We start from the raw sequence: 16,662 nt of genomic DNA, 5'->3' as shown, positions 1-16,662 counted from the left end.
GACATGGAAGTAGAGAATAAATTGACCCATTGTCCCCTCTATGAATTGTTTGTACATACTAAATTCTGTGGAGACTAGTTATATCCTTTCCTTTTCACTCCTAGCATTCAATGATTAAAATAATTTTTTCTCACTCGTGACTTTTCATTTTAAGTTTTCCTGATCATGATATATTGTTTTCTTATCTTTCAAATATTTGGGCAGAAATAATGTGATTGTGTAGTACATTTATCTTGGAATGTGTAATATATTTAAATTATATTTATATAATGAACCATTAAACTTTAACAGCAATTAACATTTTGTGAGAAAATTTTCACAGCTACCAATAAATAATTGCTATAATTAGATTATTTTGTGGTAATGGTAAAGGAACGTTACTTATTATAGCATAATTTACATCATAATACTATGAAAGTATTCTTAAACTTAAATTGGAAATGCCACAGCATCTTTTTAGTAAAATAAATGCCAAATGCTATGAACTAATAAATGAAACACAAAATTTAGTAAAATATTACCAATAAGGATTTTTTCTTTTTTTATTTTAAGGTATTTTCTCAGGAGTACATGAATGAAAAATAACTTCTAATATTAGAAACATTGTTTATTGTTACATCAATAAAATCTTTTGCTTGTTGAATTTGTTCCTTTCTTCATGAGTTAAAGCAAAATATCTATCTACTCTGCTATGAATGACACTTTACTTGATTGGTCAGAGAATTGTCCTAATAAATACACAAATAGCCTATCTTTGAAACCTAAAAAATTACAATAAAATATTTTAAAAGGTTCAAAATACTAAACCTGTCTACAATATGAATGACATTATCTTAATTATCTTGTCCTTGTATAGGACACATCCTGGATATCCATAAGCAGCAGCCATGTTCCTTTGTTGGAGACGCACATTCTGAATGTCTGGAGACCACTGCACTAGCATAATGTAAGCACTAATCAACATGGGCATTACTGTTACTATTATTAAAAACAAAATTTAAAGTAGTTAATTTTATCAACCTACGGTTTATGAATTTCTCCATAAGTTTTGCATTTGATTTTTCCTTATAGAGTTGTTTCCACCTTTGAGATTATGGCACTAATTATCTATATTTTCTGCTATTTTAATATTTAAAAATGTTTTAATTGTGTTAAATTTATGTTGATCCATAATACATATTAAGAATTGAATTTCCCCCAAAATTTTGTCTACTGTGTAATCACACTTTATTTAATAATTTTTGTCTAGTCATTTCTGAAAAATTTTTCATATACTGGAGTCTGTTTCTGGAATGTTTTATATGTGTCTATTTGTTTACCACCGACACTATTTTATTCACTATAGCTTTATAACACATTTTATTATCTGAGAGAATGAATCTTTACTCTTTATGCTTTGGTTCTCTTTTTTCATAAAATATTTTGGCACATTTGTTTTTTCAGAAATATAATATCAGATTTGACAGTACAGAGATAAAGAGACAAAAGATATTCCACAAAGGGAAACAAAGGTGAAAAACAAACAAACAAATAAACAAAAAAAACACCCAATGAAGGGATGCTCCCTAGGCCCAAAATAAGGTTGTGTTTTAGAAAGTCATCTTTTTTTTTTTTTTTTCTCATCTCTACTATCTTAAAGCTAGATTTGTCTTCTGGTTTGAATAAGCTAGATTAAAAAATTAGGGAAGGATAAAATTTACACGTACTCTAGTGGAAATGCATATCAATACAGGAGTCTTATCACAGCATTCGCATCTTATTTAATTTGCTCTTTAGAGCATGTCTATGTAAATAGAAAGTTTCCAAAAATATTCTGAGGAAGTAAAATTTTATGATCATAATGGGTTTTCCTGAATGTGATAGTTGCCTCACACTGCCTTCCACAGAAACCCTTCCTCCCACCACTTTTTGTGAAGTGTCATATAGTCTTTTAGTAAACCTGAGTCAAGATTCAAGGAAGTCCCTGGTTTTAAAATTGGGAGGTTTTGGCCTGGTTTCATTTTGAGATTTTGGAGGTAAGAGAAACTCAAAACAAAATGAAAGCTCTGTAAATCTCCAAACCTCCATTTTACAATAAATATTTTCTAATGCCTTGTGTTCTATTCTGAATGAAATTTATAACAATTTAACCCCCACACACAGATTTTTAAAAATCAACATTATGTTCTGACTTTAATATAAAGGAGAAACAGAATGAAAGAAATTTATAATTTCAATATGTAAATGCTTGGTACAGTCACACTAAAAGGTATAGTGAAGTTGTTAGATATTGAACACCATGAACAAAATAGCTACAAATTCAGACCAGTGGGTTGTCTGTGGTGGTGACAACTCAAAACCCTAAGTTCAACAATTGTTAGTAATGTGATATTCCACAATGGTAAACAACTTTTGATAAAGTTCAGCCTAAACCAAAGTACAATCTTCTCTTGATTTTTATGTTATGGCACACTTGAAAAAGTCAGTGGATATGTAAAACAAGCTGCAATCTAGGCTCATCTGATACACATCCACTTCCTCAATGCATTCTAAAAGTACTGTAAATTCTTGACTTTCCTAAGGCATAGGTCTCTATGGGCCACCAAACATGACATTCCCAATATCATAGTGGAATAGAAGGCTGAATCCACCATGATAATCCCAGGTATTTCAGACAGACAGGAGTGAGCACAGATTGGAGAAAGGAGGATGGGTGGAAGACCACCCAAAATGAGCTCTCAAACACAAATGCCAAACTATGCAGGGAAAACTAACCCCAAGAAATTCAGCCAACAGAATCACCAAGAGATAAAGACACACACACACACACGCACGCACACACACACACACACCATAGGCACACCAGAATATAAAAGAAGAATGAAAATAATTTCAGTAAATCATCCCAGTTAGATCTGTAGCTACATAAATAAAGTATTTTTCCTTACTAAGTCTGCCATTTTTTAAGTGGGATACTTCTAATTAACAATCTTGTACAGAGAATGAGTGCTATATAACCTAAGGTAGAGTTTTACTGAGTATTTTTCTTGAGTACATCTCACATGCCACCTAAAGGGGAGAAACTACTTTAAACCAAATTTTTAAAAATTTTAACTAACAAATGAAATATCACAAAAAATAACCTCCTAGAAGTTCAAAATCAGAGAACTCACAGTCATTCCACCTAATGTCCACCTCCAGCAGAAATCTCAAATCTCTCTGCACCATCCATGACACCTGCCCAACTCATTCCCAGTGAAATAAGTCACTGCTTCCAGAGCCAGTATTCCCTTTCTGAACAGCTCTAACTGTAAAGAAGTCTTTGTTACACTAATTCAGAACCTGGCAGGTTCTGAGATTCACTAATTCAGAACTCTGAAACAAAAGTGAGTTTGAATCCTGGCTCTACCACTCATCAGCTGTATGAGCTTAGGTGAATTATTTAATTTCTCTACTCCTTCATTTCTTCACCTGGTAAATAGTGATAATAATAGGTATCTATGCTCTGAGCTATTGTGAAAAGTGTTAACTCATGTCAATGATTGGGACAGTGTCTGGAAAATAGTAAGTGCCATATAAAGGTTAGCAATCATTCCACCTTTGCCCTTCAATATTCTCTTTGAATACCACTAAACAACTGCTAGCGTCTCACCTAAGGATCACAGATCTTTGTACTGTTTCTCATGCTGCATGATTGTTATTCTCTTTCCATGCTCATCAGGCTCCAATTTGCTAATACTCTTTTGCAAATTTGATTGCCACATTTAAACGGTGTTCATGTGTGTTCTGCTCTGTACAAGATAGAATGTGTTCATTCATGCAGCAATTTACAATCAACACCTACTCCACTTTTATTAATATTTCCAAAAAAAGCTTGTTTGTATAGGGAGTTTGAACCTCAGTTTACAATATGAGAAATTTTAATTTCTTTATATTTTCTATTACTGAATTCAATTTATATTGTGAGTTCCCATGCTAGTGAGTGGCAGAGACTTAATATGAGTCAATTTAAATTTAGTTTCCCTCAGAGTTGCATCAAAATTCTGGAGCCATAGGTTCACAGAACTTATAATGTCAAGGTTTTAGGGATGAAATGGGAGACAATACGTGACTGTCAGTGGGTATCTACACTGTCATCCACGCAGATGCCCTGGTTCCCTTCAAACCTTCACTCTGTGTTTATTGGTAGTATTGCACCCTTCTGCTCCACTCTGTTGTTCCCATTACAAAGACTTCTTTAAGAGCCAGGTGCGGTGGCTCACACCGGTAATCCCAGTATTTTGGGAGGCTGAGGTGGGCGGATCACCTGAGGTCAGGAGTTCGAGATCTGCCTGGCCAACATGGTCAAACCCCATCTCTACTAAAAATACAAAATTAGCAGGGCATAGTGGTGCACACCTGTAATCCCAGCACTTTGGGAGGCCAAAGCCAGTGGGTCACTTGAGGTCAGGAGTTCGAGACCAGCCTGGTCAACATGGTGAAACCCTGTCTCTACTAAAAATACAAAATTAGCTGGGCATGGTGGCGCATGCCTGTAATCCCAGCCACTCAGGAGGCTGAAGCAGGAGAATCGTTTGAACCCAGGAGGTGGAGGTTACAGTGAGCCGAGATCATGCCACTGCACTCCAGCCTGGGTGACAGAGTGAGGAGACTCCGTCTCAAAATTTAAAAAAAAAAAAGAAAGAAAGAAAGAAAAAAAAAGACTTCTTTAAGATGCTGATTCTCTTTTGAGTCACACCTGTGCCTGAAAAAATTCTTACTCCGGGACCCTGCTCTGAAATGTGGAGAATTCTGCTGTGTTTTCAGGCCCTATGACCATCTGCTGCTGCAATGCCATGCCACAACACAAGGAACTCCATGAGGTTCACATCACACACACAGTTAGGCTTCCTCATCCAGCTAGGTGATGGGGATTTTGGAGCTTGCCTCCTCCCTACCCCCACCCCCAGGCACTACCCGGAGACAGAGGCATAGGTCTCCTGGGATTGCCTATCTCCAAATGGATCCAGTTTCCTCAACTCTCAGCCAACCCCTACAACCTCAGAAAGCCACCAGGGCTCATCACGTCCTCTGAGAATATCTCCATCCTTCAGCATAGGGAATCTTGTTCATTTCCGTGAAGGAAATATCGACTCCGATTCATCATGTTTTCTTCTAAATAGCCATAGGCTCTTTTGAAAAATGGAAGTTACAAACTTCACCATATCTTAAAGTTTACTTTCTCCTATGGCAACCTTTACCCAAAGAAATGAAGGCAAAACACCTAGCTTCCCAAATTGGAGATAGAGAAAAGGAGGGATAAAGTTAGGAGTAATAGAAAACATGAGAAAAAAAGTATCAGAGTTTTAAATTTTCTCATCTTATTACCTTTTTGGTGATATTCAATCAAACTGAGTCAATTCCATGATCAAATAAGAAATATTTTCCCAGGACCTACTCCATGGCAAGCATTGTGTGATGTGCTAGGTACACAAAGATGAATAAGACACGGGCCTTATTTTCAAGACACTTACTTTCTTATCACTCAACTAGGTCTCATCCTTCCCATTTCCTCTTCTTCTGCTTTATTTTAGATTGTATAATTTTTCAGCTGTATTATTATAAGCTTTTCACCTGCTTCAAATCTCTTGCCCTTCAGTTTTATGTGCCTCCAACTCATCCTCCACACTTTCTAAAACATTAATCTAATCATATCATCTTTTTACTTAAAAAGGTGCAGTGCTGCAATTATCTTCAGGCAAAATGCCAACCATGGCGCTCAGTCCTTGAAAACATTATTTCCTCTAGTTCTGAAAACAATTATATCAGATAGCTATTATAATCTCAATTTTACAAACAAAGAAACTAAGGCTTGGAAATCTTAAACTGTCATAACCAAGTCCATGGGGCTGGGAGAACCAGGACTCAAAATCAGCTTTCTTGTCACTAGATCCATTGCTTTTAATATTAATATTCTAGTCTCTTTAACCAGTTTCACCTCTTACTCTTTTGGAGAAAGACTGCTACTGTTACTACCATTGCTACACTAAGTAACAACATCAGTTTAGATTACATGTCCTTATTTGTCAACAATATAAAGAGGCAAGGAGGAAGAAGACACTTACCTAGCTGGCTGAATCAGTCAGTCAAATGAGCCTGGCAGTCCATGGGTGATAAATTTTGAGCCAAATCACCCTTGCATGCAATGTATGATATACAAAGACTTAAAGATAACATACTAAGTGACCTGTTCCAGTTCATACACTACATTATTGTGTAAGTAGAACAGAAATCCCAGTCTCTGAATCCTCTGTCCATAAACCATACCAAAACACACAGACCCTCTAATCCAAATGAACAGAAACCTTTTAATAAGTTAGCCCAGTATAGCAAGCAACTTAACATTTTTGAAAGTTTTAAAATATGGCAACTAATCACATATCTAGGAAGTATGTGGTACAGTTAAATGGCAATTCACAGGCAAACCTCAAAAATACCAAAGTTGCTTATGACTGTAAACCTCACTCAAGTTTTTTTCCCAAGTGGTTTCAATATTCAGTTGGAAGAGTGACAGTTGGACTTAATGGTTTTATTTTCTCACTTTTCTTCAGAAACCAATCCATCTCACTACTGCAGTGCTTTCCAACCTTTTTAAAACCATGAACCCTTTGGATAAACTGAAAATCTCATGACACCATTCCCTTCACCGCCACCCAGAGCTTTGTGTATGCAGAAAATAAATTCTATTTCTGACATACCATGTCAGATACGAAAAATTTTTGCATTTTATTTTGAAGTTGTTATAAGAAAAGGGGTGTTTGATTTTCCAAATATAAAAATATTTTTAAATATTTTTTCTCAAATTATACAGCATGTTCTCATACTCCATCTTGGCCCTCCCAGCTAATAATCAATTGCATGATTCCACTTGTTAATTTGTGATTTATGCAATACTGAATTTCAGTTTAAGGCTCTAAATGAGTCCACTATTATCCAACTATTTAGAAAAGTTGTCATTCCTAAAAGAGTTCCCAGTTAAAAAGGAAATCAAGGAATAGAAATGAAATTATCAAACTCACAGAATATTTAAGTGCCCAGAGTGCTAAGAGGTGATTTGGCCTCATGCTTTCTACTCCAGATAGGTGGAACCTGAATCTCTGGGCCTGTTGTCTATGGATCTGGATTATTAAAAAGCATCCAAGTTGGTTCTAATAACCACCTGGATTGGGGAACCCATTATTTCACAGGAGAGAAAACTAAAATGGAAAGAGATTAAGTACAGCTAACCCAATTTGCTGACTTAATTTAAGCAACTTTAAAAAAAAAATAGTGTTCACAATTTTATTTTATCTACCAACTCTAATTTGATTAAAAAATATATAATTTTACAATCATTTTATCTTCCTCCTTTTAGAAAAGTTGCCCAGATAGATAAAAATAACAAATTGGATACATTCCTTAATCTCCTCTCAGACTTATCACTCCAATAAAATAGCAATAAAAGAGTAAAAACAATATAACCCAGCAAGAAAAGGAGAGGCGTGATTACATTTTTAGAAAATGTAAAGCAGAGGCCAGGCGTGGTGGCTCATGCCTATAATCCCAGCACTTTGGGAGGCCAAGGCGGATGGATCACCTGAGGTCGGGAGTTCGAGACCAGCCTGACCAACATGGAGAAACCCCGTCTCTACTAAAAATACAAAAAAACCCAGCTGGGTGTGGTGGCACATGACTGTAATCCCACCTACTAGGGAGGCTTAGGCAGGAGAATCGCTTGAACCTGGGAGGTGGAGGTTGCAGTGAGCCGAGATAGTGCCATTGCACTCCAGCCTGGGCAACAAGAGTGAAACTCCGTCTCAAAAAAAAAAAAAAAAAAAAAAGGTAAAGCAGAGAATTGAGTAATGACTGACATGATAGGGGAATGAGCTTCAGTCTAAAATACATACCCAGGAGATACCAATGAGACGTGGACTTATTTGCCCTAGAGAACTCAGGAGCAACTACCATGACACATGTCACAAGAGAAAACTTAAAGTAAAAAGGCATATGAATGACTTGACATTCTAGATATGCACTCATGCCGGGCACAGTGGTTCAATCCTGTAATCCCAGCATTTTGGGAGCCTGAGGTGGGTGGATCACAAGGGGAGGAGTTTGAGACCAGCCTGGCCAACATGGTGAAACCTCATCTCTACTAAAAATACAAAAAATAATAATAATAATTAGCTGGGCATGTTGGGATGCGCCTGTAATCTCAGCTACTTAGGAGGCTGAGGCAGGAGAATTGCTTGAACCCGGGAGGCGGAGGTTGCAGTGAGCCGAGATCACGCCACTGCACTCCAGCCTGGGTGACAGAGCGAGACTCTGTCTCAAAAAAAAAAAAAAAAAAAAAAAAACGATGTGCATTTATATACCACCTTCCCCCACCCCCATGCAGAGCTGCCAGCAGCCAAATGCCTCCACTCCCCATCACTGCAAATCATTAATTCTCCAGTGTAAGTGAAAGGGCAAGATTGTACTCAGAAGCACCAACCACAGCAGAAGGTAGGACTGAGGTACAAGATTGCAAAGAGAATGATGGAATAGTCAATTGAAAAAATGCATGCTGAATGGATTCAAACCTTTACATAGCTGGGTGTCTACCTCCAGGGAGGAAGACGAAGGATTCATTTTCAGAAATAGTTAATGACCACTATAGACTGAAATTGTATGTATGTTTGTTAGGGAAAGGAGTATCCACCAATCAAACAGCCAGTTCTCTAGAAAAGCACCACAAAGTGAAGACAGCCTCAAGCCTGAGGTCTTCTGTGTTAGTTTGCTAGGGCTGCTATAACAATGTTCCACAGATTGAGTGGCTTAAAGCTTAAGCCTTAAACAACAGAAACGTATTTTCTCACAGTTTTAGAGGCTGGAAGTCTAAGGTCAAGGTGTCAGGATAGTTGATTTCTTCTGAGTCCTCTCTCCTTGGCTTATAGATGGCTGTCTTCTCCCTGTGTCTTCACATGGTCTTTCCTCTGCATGGGTGTCCTAATCTTTTCTTCTTATAAGGACACCTGTCATATAGGATTAGAGCCATCCTAATCATTTCGATTTCACTCAACTACCTCTTTAAAACCATATCTCCAAATACTGTCACATTGTGAGGTACTGGGGATTAGGAATTCAACATGTGAATTTGGAGGGAATATAATTCAGCCTGTAACAGCTTCTTGAAGATTTTTAGTGCTTTTCTTGGAATCATGGCAATTAAAGATCACTAGACACATAAAGAAAGCTCTTCCAACACAAATGTACTCACTCATTCACAGAAATCCAAAAGAAAAAATAATTTAGGTAACAGGGAAAAACTTCAAAGATACCAATAAGTAACTTTAGAAAAATATGAGAAAAATCCTAAATTGATGAAACCAGAGCTGAATATTAGAAGAGAAATTAAAAGCAAAAAAAAATAAAAAATTGAACTTATTATAACAAAATAAAGGAAGAAAAAGTCAAGAAAATCCCTCAAAAAATTGAACCAAAAAAGTTAAGAAACTAGAAATATGAAAGCAAAGATTAAGAAACTCAATCTAAGATGTTCAAAATCTGGTTAATAAGAATTTCAGAAAGAGAAAACAAGGAAAAACAGAAAAGAATTTATCATTTTTTTAAGCACTAAAATTTCTCAAATCTCTATCTCCTACCTGCATCTCTCCCTTGAACTCCAGACTTAAATGCCCAACATGGCTGCCTGCCCAATATCTCCAGCTGGATGTCAAATGGACATCACAGAATTAAATGCCCAACACTGCATTCCTCTAGCATAATTTCCTATCCTTATATAAATGAAAATTACATTTTTTTAGTTGCTCAGACGAAAAAATTTTGGTTTCAACTTTGCCTCTGCTTTTACTCCTCACAGCTAATCCAACATCAAATGTACTATTGTGTCTACAACAGAAATATGTGTACAACCTGATACTGATCCCTTCCACCCCGATCACTGCTACAAACCACAATCATCTGTCTCTTGGCTTATTAAATTTCTTCCTTATGCTCCTCTGCTCCTATCCTTTCTGCTTCCATAATTTTTTCTTTTTTTTTTTTTTTGAGATGGAGTCTCACTCTGTCGCCCAGGCTGGAATGCAGTGGCGCGATCTCAGCTCACTGCAACCTCCGCCTCCCAGGTTTAAGCGATTCTCCCACCTCAGCCTCCCAAATAGCTGGGACTATAGGAACACACCACCATGCCTGGCTAATTTTGCTATTTTTAGTACAGACGGGGTTTCACCATGTTGGCCAGGCTGGTCTCAAACTCTTGACCTCAAGTAATCTGCCCACTTTGGCCTCCCAAAGTGCTAGGATTATAGGCATGAGCCACCGCACCCAGCATATAACTTATTCTTCATGAAAAAGCTCGAATAATATTTTTTAAAAATACAACAGATGATTTTAATTCTCTGTTTGCAGCTCTACAAAGGCTTTCCTTCATACTTAAAATAAAATCCAAAGTCCTTAAAATAGCCTATCAAGGATTATCTTGCTGGTTATCTAAACTTGTTTTACTCAATACTCTCTATAAAAAATATTTTTTGTAAAGCCCCTTTTAGCAATATTAAATAAAGTTAAATCTGCTTTTACATATAAGTTAGAGAATCAATAATGTCCTAATTATAATATAAAGGAGAAATAAAACAGAAATAAATCATAATGAAACACTATATAAAATAGAAAATAATAATAAAACATCTCTATGTAGAATCATCATAAATGCAACTTCTACAAGAGACTATAGCTAAGATATGTTTTGACATAGGTGCAATGGCAATTCAATGGAAAAAGGACAGTCTTTTCAACAAATGATTCTGAAGCAACTGGATATCCATGTAGCAAAAACAAAACTAAAACAAACAGATAAACAAAAACTACACGTACTTCACACCTCATGACAAATTAACAAAAAATTAATCATAGACTGAATGTAAAATATAAAGCTATAAAACTTCCAGAAAAAAAATGGGAGAAAATGTGCATAATTTGTATTATTTAGCAAGGAATTTTTAGATAGGAATAAAAAAAAGTACATAAAAAATGATAAATTAGATGTTACCAAAATTAAAAACTTTTGCTCTATGAAAAACACTTTAAGGAAGTGGAAACAAGAGCCACAGACTGAAAGGAAATGTTTACCAATCATGTCTTTTAAAGGACATGTGTCTAGAATATATCAATACCTCTCATAACTCAAAAATACAAAACAAACTGAATTTTAAAAATCAAAAATTTTTAATGGGCAAATGAGGTAATTGGACACTTCACCAAAGCAGATATACACATGGCAAAAAAGCATCAGAAAAGATGTTCAACATCAATAGTCATTAGCGGAATGCAGATGAAAACCCCAATGAGATACCACTGCACACATTAAAATGGCTGAAATTAAAAAATCTGCAATACCAAGTGCGATATAAATGCAAAGCAGCTAGAACCCTCATTTACTGCTGTTGGAAATGCAAGATGCTACAGCTATTGTGAAAAAAAAGTAGTATAAGTATCTTATAAATAACTTTGGAAAACAGTGTTTTGACTATAAGGTTAAACACAAAAGAACAGTATGTAAACACTGTACCCTAGTTGGTAAATCTATTTCCAACAGAGGTACATATTAGCAATTCTAAAATTACATGTGTACCAGAATTGAACAAATAAAGATGGATGGATGGAGAGAGAGAGAGAATGAATGAGGGCCAGATTTCTCATTATCAGTAAAAGAAGTTACAAATAACCAAAAGGGGAATTATAGGAAGAACATCGTTGTGCTGCTTTAGAGAGGGAGGTTTCAGCATATACTAGTGATTAAGTATGTATACATATACTAGCGTAAGTACGTATGCATGCATAGAGAAACAGAAATAAATATAGATTTGTGTATATGCATGAATTAGCATACATAGTTAGATAGACACATGCTTGCCTGTCATCTACCTGTCTGTCTCTCCTAGTCAAGTCTGCTTATAAGTCCCAGAAGCAGTGAAATTCCAGTAGCAATGAGCATACTTAACACTCAGATCTTGGTTTATAAATACCATTCTACAAGAAAAGGAGGGCTCCTTGGAGAAGTGTTTGATTCCAGTCTTAGGGCATGGAAAATACAAGATGAGCCTGGAAGCCTCTCATGGTGCCATAAAGTATGGAAGTGCTATTCAAAGAAAAAGAAAAAAAATATGGGGGCATGTTTAAAAGATTAAATAAATAAATGAGGAAGAAGAGATCAACACTTTTTTACAGAAGAATTTCAATTAATAAGCATAAAAGAAAAAAGGAAAGAAAACAACATTAGAACACCACAGTAACATCAACCGGGGTCCCCAATTAACATGGAACTGCATTATCGGTTAGTACTGCCTACTCCCAGATTTCTTTCATGTGGTAGAGAAGTAAAGCTCTATCTAACTTCAGCTATAGATTTTTTGGGTTTCCTGTCACCAGAAAAACTTAGCCTAATCCTAACACAAGGCTCTTTCTAAAAGTTTCGTTTGAGGGAACTAGTTTTTCTATCAATGTCTCAGCAACGATTTACTCAGTGTCTACAATGAGCATTTGACATTGGTTAATCCATTTAATCCTTAAAGCAACATTATGTATTATTGTCTTCATTTTGCAGATAATGTTTCTCAGAAAAATAATTTGCCAAGTGAGTTTGTGTGGCAGAACCTAAAGGCAAGTCCATGTCTCACATGGAGCCAAGACCATGCTTTTTCCCATGTCTCACAGCCACTCTAGAGAACTTTTAGGAGACATTCAGTTGGCAGGTAGAGTTTAATATTCTTTTCAGGGGGTGGGAGATCTGGAGTGTATTGGAGCAGGGGCTAACCAGATATTGTTGCTGACTGATGTTAATGATGCCTATAGTGTTGCCTCGTATTTTTAGGGGTAGTAACCCCTACTATCCTTCAGAATAATAACCCCAGAAGTCCCAAACCTCAGAACTCCCTTTAGTGACCTGATATTGTCAGAATTTGCCTGAGCGCTGGGAGGATGCCCCCCATGTGCTGCTTGAAGTAGCATGTCTACATGATTGTCACCAATTCCTTCCTTCCTAGTACGTGCATGACACTTTACCACCGAAGATTGTGTCTATTCTTCCATTGCCTTGAATTTGAGTGGCCTGTGTCTGCTTTGACCAGTAGTCACAAGGAGAGGCACTGGAGCACCAGATATATGAATGAAGAAACTACCTTGGCATCCAGCCTAGTTGAGCCTTTGGATAACTCCAGCCTCAGCCCTATCATACTGCAACTGCATGAACGACCCCAAAGAAGAGCCATCCAGGTGAGCCCAGCCAACACACAGAATATACAGATAATAATAAATTGTTGAACTAGGATATTAAATGTGTGGGCTACGCAATAATAGATAATAGGAACACTGCAAGTGACAATGTACTGACATGCGGAGAGTACTGGGGACCACTAATCAACAGGTTTTTTGAGGCATTTGACAAAGCAAGGAAAGAGAAACAGAAAACTCAAAACAGTACTCCCATTCTCCTCTTTAGCATCAACCAAAACTTTCCAAGAACAGAGGACAGAACCAAATGTTTCTCCCAAAGTGGCTGCCTTGGGAGCTGCTTGCTTTACCTTCAATAAAAATGCAATTGTAAGAGAGGAAATTTCAGTGAAACCCCATCTCTACTAAAAAATACAAAAAATTAGCTGGGCGTGGTGGCGGGTGCCTGTAGTCCCAGCTACTCGGGAGGTTGAGGCAGGAGAATGGCGTGAACCTGGGAGGTGGAGCTTGCAGTGAGCCGAGATCGCGCCACTGCACTCCAGCCTGGGCAACAGAGCGAGACTCTGTCTCAAAAAAAAAAAAAAAAAAAGTTAAGGCATTGCAGGGGGTAAGATGAGGGGTAATGTTGGAGGAAGGGGAATCCCAGTCACAAGGGATAGTCCCCTGTTCATTGTCATCCCCATGTCCTAGCCAAGACTTTTTCTTCCAGAATGTTTCCCCCACCCCCATAACCACCATATTTAGCAGCAGAGTTAAATTCTCTCAGTTTTTAATCTATACCTTTATGGGAGTGTCTTTGGGAGACTAAAGTCCCTAAGGAGGACTAGAACCTTACACACACACACACACACACACACACACCCCACAGACACATACGTATTTTCCATCCATTAAGATGCTTAATTTTTCTTCATAGCTACTATCACTACCTGGTATTATACAGTATATTATTTCATGTATTTGTTTATATTATGTCTCCTCTACTATAATGCCATCTCCATGACAGCTGGGTCCTTATCTGTCTCATTTACTTCTGTATCCCCAGTATGTTAAACAGTCGCTGGCACATACAAAAAGTTAAATATAAACTGCTTAAATATTGAGCATTCCTGCCTCCTTTGCTTTCCTGCTGAATTTATGCCTTCTTTTTAGATAACAAAATACTTCGTAAGAGAGATCCTTGCAAATGTTCCATCTGTAGTCTTGAGCTAGGATTTCATTCTAAGTGCCTGCTGCCTTCCCATCCTGGTAAGCATGGCCTGAGGCTATCAAATGAAACTCTAAGGCCCCTGACAACACTCTCTCTCACAGCCTAGGGCTTAGAACCAGCTGTAAGTCACCAGGCCTTCTCAGCTCTTTAGAGTCCTAGGAGTTTCCCCAAAAAACAAACAAACAAACAAAAAAACACACCCAGCCCTCAAAAGCACCTCCATTTTTCAAAAATGGAAAATAAAAGGTCTTGAGGGGCTAAGAAACCTTTTCACTAAAGAGACTATACAGTCAGATCCTAATGCTAACTGGGGAAAGAAGAGACAAGAGATGGGGGACCACTTCCACAGGAGTTAGTACTTCACTTTCCCCAACTCTTCTGGAAACCTGGAAGGGCCCCTCTGTAAGGACCTGGAATGAAGAGGGGAAGAAAATGTAGAGAAAGGCAAACAGGGAGCCAGGCCAGTTGTCCCATGACCACTGGGTCACATGCTCTAAAGGGCAAGGCAGGAGGGCTGGAAGTCTGTGAGGTGACAGAACACTTGTCTTAGCCCTGTGAGCCAACCTCATGAGCCTTGCCTGGGCTTATTTGCTGCTGTCACAGCTTTGCCGTGTATGTTTACTTCCAATGCTATCATTTATCATACGTTTTCTCTACACATGAATATAGTTTTAAAATTACCACATTTGTTTGAAAAGGAAATTTCACATCACAAACACAAATGAAAAACCAGGATCACTATACATAAATGACACTAGCACACACGCTCAATAAGAACAGAATGATGTTATTAGATCCTGGATAGATACTGTTGGCTGCCGAAGTTCTTTGCCCAAAGCTTGCTCTCCTTGTGCTAATCTAAAGGTTGTTTAGCAAGTGTAATTATTCTTGATCTAACCAGAAGGGTTATAAGATAATTGAAAAAAAAAGCTCTATATGATACTATGATAACGTCATGACCCCACATTCATGGTCCACGTAGGGAAACACAGCACTCAGGCTTAGGAACACCCTGATACGGGAACCCACCTGCAGGTTAAGATGGGACTTTCCAATGCCAGGCAAGCAGTGGGTTTGAAATCTGTAACTGGAGTTTCTCAGTAGTTGCTGGTGAGTGGGCTGGAGCAGGCAGAGACCGCCAATCTGGAAGGAAAATCCAGCAAGCTTTCTCGATCACTTCCTCTGAAAACTTGTCTGTGGCTCCTCCTACTGGCTTGTGGCTAGCGCATCTCAATTGTCCATTACATGCCCCCAGCGGGTAAACTAGCTTGGGCTTCATCGCAATGATCTCTGAGGACAAGAGCAAAAAAACGCAAGGGCTCTTAAGATGCAGGCTCCAGAACTTGAACATTGTGTATCTGCCACGTTCTTTTTTTTTTTTTTTTTTTTTTTTGAGACGGAGTTTCGCTTCGCTCTTGTTGCCCAGGCTGGAGTGTTAATGGTACAATCCTGGCTCACTGCAACCTCCATCTCCCGGGCTCAAGCGATTCTTGTGCCTCAACCTCCCAAGTAGCTAGGATTACAGGCATGAACCATCACGCCTGACTAATTTTTTTTTTGTATTTAGTAGAGACGGGGTTTCACCATGTTAGTCAGGCTGGTCTCAAATTCCTGACCTCAGGTGATCCACCCGCCTTGGCCTCCCAAAGTGCTGGGATTACAGGCAGGAGCCACCATTCCTGGCCCATCTACCACATTCTAGTGGTTAAAGCAATAAGCCAGCTCAGATTCAAGGGGAAGGGAAAATAAATTCCACCTCTTTATGGAAGGAGTGGTAGCATCACATCACAGAGGAGCGATGTGCACTTTGCTGCATTATACTTCTTTAATCTAGAAGGGACTGACTTTTCAGATGATATGACAAAAAATATTTCTGTCCTTAAAAATAAACTTTCACTGTGTTTATTGATAACAAACTGGGGAACCAGGGTGCTTATGCTAAGTTCGGTTTGACTGGCACTGAGCTCCTTTTAGGAGTTCCCAATCCAGTGCCTATAAAACAATGGCACCAGTACTTCTAAAGGCAGAATGTGATCAGAGGAATCTGAGAGTTCTGGGGGGTCCACAGAAGCAGACACACAGAAGGTAGGTTGTTAAAATAATGGCCCCCAAAGAGCCATCCCCCTGTGTCTATACTCCTCTGTGATGTGATACTACCACTCCTTCCATAAAGAGGTGGAATTTATTTTCCCTTCCCCTTGAATCTGAGCTGGCTTATTGCTTTA

The 16,662-nt window shown here is 38.0% G+C and overlaps 1 long non-coding RNA gene across 2 annotated transcripts in view; it reads right to left on the bottom strand.

Moving 5' to 3' along the window:
• LOC129143604 (uncharacterized) overlaps nt 1–16,662 on the bottom strand; it is a 213,199-nt gene that overhangs the window by 104,232 nt on the left and 92,305 nt on the right. For both annotated transcript variants that reach the window (XR_010155541.1, XR_008547227.1), the window contains exon 2: nt 15,467–15,727. This is a non-coding gene — a long non-coding RNA (uncharacterized LOC129143604). The remainder of the gene's footprint in view (nt 1–15,466; nt 15,728–16,662) is intronic.

The sequence above is a fragment of the Pan troglodytes genome, chromosome 2 (assembly GCF_028858775.2).
Source record: "Pan troglodytes isolate AG18354 chromosome 2, NHGRI_mPanTro3-v2.0_pri, whole genome shotgun sequence".
Lineage (NCBI taxonomy): Eukaryota > Metazoa > Chordata > Mammalia > Primates > Hominidae > Pan > Pan troglodytes.
The sequence above is the reverse complement of the archived record's forward strand: the minus strand, read 5'-3'. Positions and strand labels throughout refer to the sequence as shown.